Source organism: Ovis aries, chromosome 1, assembly GCF_016772045.2.
Source record: "Ovis aries strain OAR_USU_Benz2616 breed Rambouillet chromosome 1, ARS-UI_Ramb_v3.0, whole genome shotgun sequence".
NCBI lineage: Eukaryota > Metazoa > Chordata > Mammalia > Artiodactyla > Bovidae > Ovis > Ovis aries.
Genome location: NC_056054.1, coordinates 163,286,704 through 163,292,761, shown reverse-complemented (window position 1 = coordinate 163,292,761; position 6,058 = coordinate 163,286,704).

Genomic DNA, 6,058 nt, shown 5'->3' with positions numbered 1-6,058 from the left:
GAATATAGAGTTTGTGGAAAATTCAGCTGTGACAAGATTAACCTCTAAACAGTAAGTCTATAGAAGAATTGGAATATTTTCTACAAGAGAGGCTGTGTTGAGAAAAAGTTCTTCTGCATCTTCATATAGAATAGGAAAAGAGATGATTTGAGATTAATATTAGGCTTTTAACAGTATAGAGAGTTGGTTAAAGTTGCAGTGATTATTAAGTAAGCACACTGCTGACAAATCCCTGAAAGGATCACATTTTCCTGTTTTACACTCTGCCTAGAATATAATGTGTGACTCTGGGCAGATGTGGTCAACTCCGTCTTTCTGCCTATTTCCAAAGAAGTACAAAGTAAACAAGAACCAGGATGAAGACAAAGACAAACTGCCCTAACAGCTCCATAACCCTATGATTCTTCACTGTTGGAAAATCTTCCAGATGCTGTGAAAGTACAATAAAGGCCAGAATGAATTCCACTTTTACAGATTAAAAATATTAAATAGATTAGCTCTATAACATATTGTTCTAGCAAAGAAAATTTTCACAAAAATGTAACCAATTTTCTGAAGCTAATTTTCTACCTCTAAATTATTAAGTGACTATACCTAAAACAATTTATGGCCTCGTTTTAAAGATTCTTATCTGTAGTGCCCTGGATTTTCTAAGGAACATCTGCCTATAGCCTGTGAGACTATGAGTTCTCTTTGCTATTTAGTAAGTGGCATAGCGTAGTGGTTAAGCACACAAACTCTACATGTAATAGCATGAATTCAAGCCTTCATCCTCTGAGAATATAGCTTTGTATCCATAAGTGTTCACAGAAAATGTGTGTGTGTGCTTAGTTGCTCAGTCGTACCCGACTCTTTGAGACCCCATGGACTGTAGTCCACCAGGCTTCTCTGTCCAAGGGGATTCTCCAGGCAAGAATACTGGAGTGGTTGCCATACCCTCCTCCAGGGGATCTTCCCAACCCAGGGTTCAAGTACAGGTCTCCTTTATTGAAGGCGGATTCTTTACCATCTGAGCCACTAGGGAAGCTGTATAGAGCCTAATATATATTTAACTATTCAGTTTAGGATTGCTTTCTGTTCTTTTTGATAGATAAATCATCTGAAAAATAATTCAAATGTTTTGACAGCTAATGAGAGACTCTGGGTACTAAAAGTAATTTTTATGAAAAGAATAACAATAATAAAATAAAGCATTGCATTCTCACCTAATTCCTCTAAGCAGATGCAGAGATGCCATACAGACTTTCATGAAGAGCTCAGGGTATAAGAAGAAAATGTCAACAAAGACTCATCTCGAATTAATTTTCTTGGAAAATGCACTCTGAAGAAAAAGGTATTATTTATATCTTCCCATCTTCAAGTCTATTTGTTCATGTAATATTAAAATTCCCCAATGCTATCAAAAGATTCCCTGTAGAATAAGGTCAATCTACTGGTTTTAGAAAAGGCAGAGGAACCAGAGATCAAATTGCCAACATCTGCTGGATCATCAAAAGAGCAAGAGTGTTCCAGAAAAATATCTACGTCTGCTTTATTGACTATGCCAAAGCCTTTGACTGTGTGGATCACAATAAACGGTGGAAAATTCTGAAAGAGATGGGAATACCAGACCACCTGACCTGCCTCTTGAGAAACCTGTATGCAGGTCAGGAAGCAACAGATAGAACTGGACATGGAACAACAGACTGGTTCCAAATAGGAAAAGGAGTGCATAAAGGCTGTATATTGTCACCCTGCTTATTTAACTTCTATGCAGAGTACATCATGAGAAACGCTGGACTGGAAGAAACACAAGCTGGAATCAAGATTGCCAGGAGAAATATCAATAAGCTCAGATATGCAGATGACACCACTCTTATGGCAGAAAGGGAAGAGGAACTAAAAAGCCTCTTGATGAAAGTGAAGGAGGAGAGTGAAAAAGTTGGCTTAAAGCTCAACATTCAGAAAACAAAGATCATGGCATCCGGTCCCATCACTTCATGGGAAATAGATGGGAAAGAGTGGAAACAGCGTCAGACTTTATTTTGGGGGGCTCCAAAATCACTGCAGATGGTGACTGCAGCCATGAAATTAAAAGATGCTTAATCCTTGGAAGAAAAGTTATGACCAACCTAGACAGTGTATTCAAAAGCAGAGACATTACTTTGCCGACTAAGGTCCGTCTAGTCAAGGCTATGGTTTTTCCTGTGGTCATGTATGGATGTGAGAGTTGGACTGTGAAGAAGGCTGAGCACCGAAGAATTGATGCTTTTGAACTGTGGTGTTGGAGAAGACTCTTGAGCGTCCCCTGGACTGCAAGGAGATCCAACCAGTCCATTCTGAAGGAGATCAGCCCTGGGATTTCTTTGGAAGGAATGATGCTAAAGCTGAAACTCTGATACTTTGGCCACCTCATGCGAAGAGTTGACTCATTGGAAAAGACTGTGATGCTGGGAGGGATTGGGGGCAGGAGGAGAAGGGGACGACTGAGGATGAGATGGCTGGATGACATCACAGACTCGATGGACGTGAGTCTGAGTGAACTCCGGGAGTTGGTGATGAACAGGAAGGCCTGGCGTGCTGCAATTCATGGGGTCGCAAAGAGTGGGACACGACTGAGCGACTGAACTGAACTGAACTGAACTGGGCATTATACACTAATCAACAAATCATTTCAAACATATTGTTTTACAACTATTAATTTTATAGCCTGCTTATTTCTTTTAAAAACAAAAGAATAAAATTTTAATTCTTAAAAAAAGAAAAGGAAAATGTAGGAAGTACAAAGGAAACAAATTCTTCTAATTTCACTAATCACTGATCATTGCAGCTAACTTTTGGGGTTTTATGTCTAATAATACACAGACATTATATATGTATTTATATTCACATAATTTATATAAACATTTCTATATATAAATCATATTAGGGTAGTGTTATACATAGTTTTCAAGAATAACTTCAGTTGAATAATACATTACTCATATTTTCTTACGTTATTAGTTTGAAAAACTTTTGAATTGTTTCCTTGGCTACATCATTATCATTAAAAGGTATAATTATGTATATACACATAACCACATAATCATATTTATTTATATTAAGCTTGGAAAAATGTATGCCTGACCTATATATATTTGGAAAAAAATAGAAAACTACTGAGAGCTATAAAAATTTGTACTATAGTTGTGTAGTATAAAGTCAGGAAGGTTGATTCCTCCAGCTCTTTTTCTTTCTCAGGATTGTTTTGGCTATTTGGGATCTTCTGTCTCCATACAAATTTTAAGATTTTTTGTTCTAGTTCTGTGAAAAATGCCATTGGTGTTTTGGTAGAGGTTGCACTGAGTCCGTAGATTGCTTTGGGTAGTATAGTCGTTTTCACAATATTGATTCTTTCAGTCCAAGAGCATGGTGTATCTCTCCATTTGTGTCATTTTTTATTGCTTTCACCAGTGTCTTATAGTTTTCTGCATAAAAGTCTTCTGTCTCCTTAGGTAGGCTTATTGCTGGTACTGTATTTTTTGTTGCCATGGTGAATGGCATTCTTTCCTTATTTCTTTTTCCAAACTTCTGTTGTTAGTGTGTAGGAATGCAAGCAAGTTCTGTGTATTGATTTTGTATACTGCAGATTTACTAAATTCATTGATTAGCTCTAGTAGTTTTCTGTTTGCATCTTTGGGATTTCCTATATATAATATCATCACCAGTGCATATTATTATACTCATCATACACATGAAGAAATTAAGGCACTGTCTACTGAGTTAGCCTCAAACACTCATTCTTTCTTCTCTCTATGCACTAGCATATTAAATGGAGGTTCTTGTGATCACTTTTAACTGTATCAGAGACTCAAGAAAAAAATAATAGTTCTTCTGATTCAATATCCTATGCTTTTCCACTGCTCCAGGCTGCCTGATTTGTAAATGGAGGAAATGCCACCTCATTATCAATTAAGATGATTCAGATGAACACACTTTGAAAGTCTTGAAGTAATAATTAAATATGAGGTCATGCGGTAGTCCATTTGGGCTGCCATAAAAGCATACTACCTAGACTGCATAACTTATGAACAGCAGAAATTTATTTCTCATATTTCTGGAGGCTGGAAAGTCCAAATGAAGGTGCCAGAATGACCTAATTCCAGTGAAGACCCTTTCCCTGGTTCATCGCCTACACATTCTCACTGTGTCCTCATGTGGAGAATAAAGGGAGCGATCTCTCTGAGACCACTTTTATAAGACTCTCATCCCATTCATGTGGCTCTACCACATAGATTAAGCAACACCCAAAACCCTACCTCTTAATACCATCATCTTTGGTGAGTGAATAGTGAAAGTTACTCAGTTGTGTCTAATTATTTGTGACCCCATGGCAATAGCCCACGAGGCTCCTCTGTCCATGGAATTCTCCAGGTAACAATACAGGAGTGGGTAGTCATTCTCTTCTCCAAAGGATCTTCCTACCCAGGGATCAAATCTGGGTCTCCTGCATTGCAGGCTGATTCTTTGCCTTCTGAGCCACTAGGGAAGCCATCATCTTTGGGGCTTGAATTCTCAATATATGTGTGCCGAGGTGATGCACACATTCAGGCCATAGTAGGTAGGCTTTCCTATTAGGAAGAAATCAGAATTCAGACTCCAACTTGCTGGCCATGGATGCTTGAGCAATAGTATTCATTTGACCTTCAAAATGTGGTCCAATGCACACAGATGCATCAGAATCACCTGAGAATCTCCTGAATATTCTCTTCTGAAAAACCTAAGGCCCAGCCCACCAATGATTTGCTGAATCCAACAGCTGTGAGCTCATGCTCATTTAAGTTTGATAATGACAAATTCAAGTGAAAAATCTCTATATTATTGTCTCCTCTTCTGCTTAAGTGACCAAATTAAATATTATATAGAGGCTATGCACTCCAACTATATAAATTAAATACCTAGTAGACATTTTATAATCATTCAGCTGATATTCAGTGGATTGATTTTAATACCCTGTAATATGGACAGAAAATGGAGAGCTGTCCAACTAAAATTAAGTACCTGCTTAAATATGAGACTCTAATAAGGCAAGAAAAGAATTTCTTAGGGAATAATTACAGTTAGCTTTTTGTGAATTGCTAATCATCTATCTTCATGGAAAACTTAAGTTTCACAGTTGCTTCTAGTCATTATCAACATTGGCTGTACGTTAGAATCACTTGGAGAGGTTTATAAAATTAATAGTGCCTGAGAATGCCTCCTACAGATTCTAATTTGCTTGGTTTGGGTTGATAACCAAGAGTGAGAACCACAATCTGTACTCTGGGTGAGGAAGAAGAAAATATTCAAGACCTAGTTGATGACGTTTATTCATTTACTGGTTCTGTCACTTGTTATCAACAGGGTCTGACACATCAAAAATTATTCCTTTTTATGATATGCTGTAAACTGGATTGAGCATTACCTGAAATGCCCTAGTTCTCATGGTATGTAAATATTATGTGGATTTCAAGCCAACCAATAGATATGTCAATGACTATCTATTGACACATAGCGATTGCATAATGACCTAGCCTAAACCATCTCTGTGACACATAATAAAAAGAAAGCTTTGCCACTGGCTTTAACTGTGAAGACTTGGAGACAGGAACTCCTACAGAGCTTCTGCATCCACAGGGAACAACCTGCTTAGAATGAGTCTTCACAACAGGGTCAGAGCTCAGATGCAGGATTGAGAGTCTGATTAAACAAATCCTAAACTCATTGTGCTGAAGGCAGTCTGCCCATCTGGGGCTTTGGGGTATCTGACTCACAAATTATTGTTTATTTCCTCAAATCAATTAATAGGCTACGGGACAGGAGAATGTATCATGTTCATGAGAATTTCATTTCCTTTATTTTTCACTAGGGTATTCACAAGGCCAAATGTTATAAAGTTAGGAGGCAAGGGGCAAAAGGGCCAGATGGAAACTATGCATAGATTTTGTAAGGAAAAATCCATTTAATTATGTAACTATGATTTGATCAAATATACATCCCAATTCTTGTAGCTGACAATTCCTGATACAAACACACACACACACACATGCACACACACATA